At 48.7% G+C, this 5,370-nt stretch overlaps 1 long non-coding RNA gene across 1 annotated transcript in view; it reads right to left on the reverse strand.

Annotated features, from left to right (window-relative positions):
- Positions 1 to 1,007: 1,007 nt before the first annotated feature.
- LOC144234018 (uncharacterized) overlaps positions 1,008 to 5,370 on the reverse strand; it is a 13,536-nt gene continuing 9,173 nt past the window's right edge. Inside the window, exons 2-4 of the long non-coding RNA XR_013335837.1 lie at positions 3,704 to 3,841; positions 1,305 to 1,419; positions 1,008 to 1,123 (exon numbers count right to left, since the gene is read on the reverse strand). This is a non-coding gene — a long non-coding RNA (uncharacterized LOC144234018). The remainder of the gene's footprint in view (positions 1,124 to 1,304; positions 1,420 to 3,703; positions 3,842 to 5,370) is intronic.

The following is a 5,370-nucleotide window of genomic DNA, read 5'->3' on the forward strand; positions in this document are numbered from 1 at the left end:
TGGCTGGCTAAGTTACTGAAGTAGAGAATTGCTACTGTGTGTCAGGTATTGTTTCCAGGCGCTGTAGGTGGAGTTGAGGGCAGAGAGACTGCTCTCAGGGAGCGTACATCCTAGTGGGAAGGGAGATGCCAAAAAGTTCCATGACTATAAAATAACCAGCAACCAATGTTGTACCTCATAGTCAAAGACTGAATGCTTTCCCCTAACATTGTGGTCAGGTGAGTATGTCCACTCTCGCTATGCCTATTCAGTATCACACCACAAGTCTTAGATAAGGCTATAAGGCAGGGAAAAGAAATGTAAGGCATAAGATTAGAAAAGAAGAAATTAAGCTCTTCCTACTTGCAGATAATTGTTTATGTTAAAAAATACACACAAACTAAACAAAACTCAAGGAATCTACCAAAAGACTAAGTCCCTCTCTCTCAATAAACAAACATTTAAAAAATAAATAAAATGGCTTTAAAAAAGCAAAACAAAAAGAAGGGCACCTGGGTGGCTCAGTCGGTTAAGCGTCGGACTTTGGCTTAGGTCACGATCTGCGGTTTGTGAATTTGAGCCCTGCATCAGGCTCTGTGTGCAGATTCTGCTTCAGATTCTGTGTCTCCTTCTTTATCTTCCCCTCCCCCACTTGCGCTCTGACTATCTCTCAAAAATAACTTAAAAAAAAAAAAGAACTCTCAATACTCAAGAACAGGAAAACAAATAACCCCAGTTTAAAATATGGGCAAGACCTGGGCAGATACTTCACCAAAGATGACATACACGTACAGCAAATAAGTACACGAAAAGATGTTTAACATCATTAGCCGTGAATGAAACGCAAATTAAAACCATAATGAGATACCACCATACACTACCGGAATGACTAAAATAAAAAATACGGACAATTTTCACAAAGGGTTGGTGAGGGCGTGGAACGACCGTTGCTTATATGAATTTCCACTCTGGGAAACAGTTTGGCAGGCTTTTTTAAAAAATGTTATTTATTTATTTTGAGAGAGACAGAGTGCATGAGCAGGAGAAAGGCAGAGAGAGACAGAGAGAGAGAGAATCCCAGGCAGGCCCCATGCTGCCAGCGCAGAAACAGACTCAAGGCTCGAACTCATCAAGAGATCATGACCTGAGTGGAAATCAAGTGTCTGAGGCTCAACCGACTGAACCACCCAGCCGCCCCAGTTTGGCAGTTTTTTAAATAAATTTCCACATACACTTACCATTCGACCCCACAATCCCACTCCTACTTGTTTACCCTAGAGAAATAGGCACTGTGTTCACACCAAAATCTATATGCAAATACTTACTGCAGCTCCATTCATAATGGCTCCAAACTGGAAATAATCCAATGTCTTTCAGTAGGTGAATAAACAAAGGTGCATCCATACAGTGAAATGGTATTCTTCAATAAAAAGGCATGAACTATTGATACAAGCAACAACATGGATAAATCTCAAAGGCGTTGTGTTCTATGAAATCATACATACATCCTATATGATTCTATTTATATGGCATTCTGGGAAAGATGAAATTACAGTAAAAGGACCAAATCAGTGGTTGCAGAGTAAAGGAAGGGGAGGGCATGACTACACGGGGGTGGCATGAGGGCGGTTTTGGGGGTGACGGAGCTGTTCTGTTTCCTGGTCATGGTGGTGATTACACGAATCTATTCATGTTAAAATTCTGTACGCTGAGGGGTGCCTGCGTGGTTCTGACTCTTGATTTCGGCTGAGATCATGATCCCAGGGTCCTGGGTTGGAGCCCTGTGGATCAGGCTCTGCGCTGAGTGTGGAACTTACTTAGGGTTTTCTCTCTCACTCCCTTTGCCCTTCTCCTTGGCTTGCTCTCTGTCTCCCTCTCTAAAGTTAAAAAAAAAAAAAATTCTGTACACCAAATACAGGTCAATTTTTCTGTATGTGAAATTAAAAAGAAAAACATGTTATAGGAATGAACGTATAAACTGAAATAACTACTCTGAACGAAATGATCATTTCATGAGGACTTAAGAAAGGAGAGAGATACCTTGCCTCGTTAGGGGTAGGGGGATGCCAAGAATGGTTGAGGGAGTGATGCTTGAGCTGGATTCTACAGGATGATTTAGAATTTATTTGGGCCAAAGGAAGGTCAATCCTGATAGAAAAAATAACAAGCGTCAAGGCCCTAGGGCAGGAGGAAGTATGTTCATTTTCATCTGAAACTGACCAGAGCACAGGGAGTGCCCTGGGGGGTGGGAGAGGTGGTGGGAGGGAGGGTTATGAAAGTCCTGGCTGGAACAATGAGAGTCAGACTATCCTGGACTAAGGGTATGGTTTTTATTCAAAGGAGGATGGGTAGCCAAGGGTTTTAGACAAGTGTAACACAAAATCAGAGCTAGGTTTTGGGGGTTTTTGTTGTTGTTTTCTTTTTTCTTTTTCTTTTAAAGATTTTCTTTTTAAGTAATCTCTACATCCAATGTGGGCTGAAACTCACAACCCTGAGATAAGAGTGGTATGCTCCACGGACAGAGGCAGCCAGGCGCCCTAGCTCTAGGTTTTGAAAAAGAATCACGTGGAAGGGCACCTGGGTGGCTCAGTGGGTTAAGCATCTGACTCTTGATTTCGGTTCATGATCTCTTGGTTCATGGGATCCAGCCCTGCATCATGCTCTGCATTGACAGCACAGAGACTGCTTGGGATTCTCTCCCTCCTCTCTCTCTCTCTCTCTGCCCCTCCTCTGCTTGCTTGCATGCTCGGTCTCTCAAAATAAATAAATAAATAAACATGAGAAAAAAGAAAACTAAAAGATCACTTGAGCTGCCCTGAGAAGGGTGTCAGGTCAGGGAGAGTGGGGATAGAGCCTAAGTATGCAGGGATCTTAGAGTTGGAAAGAACCTCTAAAATTGGGTTTCTCAGTGCAGGTACCATTCACACTTTGGGGTACATAAATTTTGTTGTGGGGGCTATTGTGTGGGTGTTTAGCAGCATATCTGGCCTCTACCTTCCAGATGCCAATAGCACTGACCTCCCCACCTCCCAATAGCGACAACCCCAAATGTACCTAGACATTGCCAAATGTTCATGGAGTGGGGGTGGAGGGCAAGATCATCCCCCGTTGAGAACTACTGCCCTAAAATAATCAAATCCAGCGCTTCTGGCTTCATAATGGATTCATAACAGAATCATCTGGACAGCTTAGAAGATACAGATGCTGGGCCTCACACCAGACTAACTGAAGTGGAATCTTTGGAGGTGGGTGGGGATGGAGTTGGGGAGGGCATCTGTATAGTTTTAAAAGTTCTCCAGGTAATTCTGCTCCGTGTGATATTTGAGTACTACCGGCCTAGTCTAACGCTCGCTGTCTACAGAGCGGAATATGGAAGCCCAGACTAGGGGATGAACTAGAGGCAGAGTAGCTCTAGAATCCAAGATTCCTGACTCCTCGACCAGTGCTCATTCCATTAGACTATATCATCTCTTAAGAGATGCACAGAACTTGCCCTGGGCAAGCTGCGGAAGCCCAGCCTCCCTGAATGACCAGCTCTGGCCTCCTGAACCTGGTAGGGCTACCATCTCCCCTGATGGCAGAGCCCAAGCCCTCCACCCTTCCTGCCACTTCGGGAACGCTGCCATCCTTCTTCTAGTCCCACTGCCAGATTTAGGGTGACCAAAGTATCCTAATAGTTACAACTGCAAGATGCACTAAAACCGGAAAGAAATACATTGCGTACCTACTCCGGACCGACTCCCGAGGCCCAGGGGATAGAGCTGCCCTTGCCCTCCAGGAACTGCCAGTCCAGTGGGAGTAAACAGGTCATTCCCATTGAATACGGTAGAGTGCTGGAGTGCCGCAGGCTGCCGTGGCCCCGCTGCGAGAGATTGAGAGAGGGAGAGAGAGAGATTTAATCTGCTCTGGGGGCGGCCTGAAACCCCAGCAGAAGGAACCTCTTGAGCCCCAGGGAGGGCTATGCAGCAACCCCCAGCAACTGCTAAGAGTTTGGAGTGACTGGAGGCTGTCTGAGCTAAGCCCTGGCTGGAAGAGTTGAGATGGCCTTCCCTGCCCTCCCAGAGGCGAAGGGACCTGCTTGAGGCTGTGCAACTGGTGACCAGCTGGCAGAGTGGGGCTTCCCATCAAAGTCTAGGTGGCTCAGAACTCCTAGGCTATTTTGTGTCTCTAGGCAGGCGGGGACAAGGAAGGAGGAGGTGCAGAAGTGGTCAAAGTCGGTAGCTGACCATTTCTTGGATGTTCCTACCAAAGAATCAGAATCAGAATCGTTTTGCAAAGTGAATACTCCCCAAAATGGGTCCTGTGGTGGCAGAAGGCCTCAAGAATGGCTTCATTTACATACAATGGCTAGGCATATAAAAGGGTTCTGCTAGGGTTGAAACTAAGCACTTAATCCGCCAATTGCCAATTTTAGGCCATATTATTATCTGTACTTTAGAGATGAGAAAGAGGCTTTGGTCCCTGTCTTGAAAAGTCATGCAACTAGAAAATTGCAGGGCCAAGATTTGGATCCAAATGGAACTTCCAAGTTTTGCGCTACTGATTCTCAGGCCCTAATGTGTGAGTCACTAGCAAGAAAGTACTGAAAATGCAGATTCCTGGCCCCACCCCAGAGCATCTGATTCACTGGGCCTGGGTCCAGGCTCAAGAATCTGCATTCCACAAGCCCTACAGGTGACTTTAAGCCAAGGTAACTCTCAGGCCGCGCTTGGCCACATCGCCACCGCTCTCTAATCCTTGCAGCTGTTCCCAGGTCTCAGGTGGCAGAGGTCTGGGGCGGGCGGGGCCCAATCCGAAGAACTGAGAGGTTTGTGCAACGACCTGAAGCCGTAGGACTCTGCGATGGCAGATCTGTGCTGCTACCAGGGCCAGGATGGGATCCTGGGGAGGGGCGCCTTGGAGGTCGCTGTTGACAGGCCAAGCCCGCTAGGGGCCTGGCGCCCCACACTCTCACCTGCCGCGAGGTGCGCCCACGGTCCAGACTGGCCCCTGAATTACCCGTCGCGCTTCCCTAATTTCGAAGACTTTCACTTTCCTCCGCGAACAAAACGTAACACCCCAAGCCAAAAATACCTGCCCAGCCCCTCCTCGCGAGGGGACCGGCTCCAAGGGCGCCAGAGAGGGCCCTGAAGTCGGGCCTGGGACGGAGGACCCGGCCGATCGCCTCCCGGTCGGAAGCTGCTGTGCAGGTGGAGGGGCCGCCTCTCGCGGCCCCGCGCGGGTAAGGAACCGAACCGGAGTCCGGGCTGAATTGCGGAGGGGGCGGGGAGCTCGGCGCACGGCTTTCGCAGGGCTGCCCGCCCGGGTCGGAGCTCTCCGCGGTCCCCGCCGCCATCGGGCACCTGCAGGGCAGGTCCAGTCGGGGCGGGCCGGCTCCGTCCCCTGGACTCG

This window comes from Crocuta crocuta, unplaced genomic scaffold (assembly GCF_008692635.1).
Source record: "Crocuta crocuta isolate KB4526 unplaced genomic scaffold, BGI_CrCroc_1.0 scaffold55, whole genome shotgun sequence".
NCBI classification, from domain to species: Eukaryota; Metazoa; Chordata; class Mammalia; order Carnivora; family Hyaenidae; genus Crocuta; species Crocuta crocuta.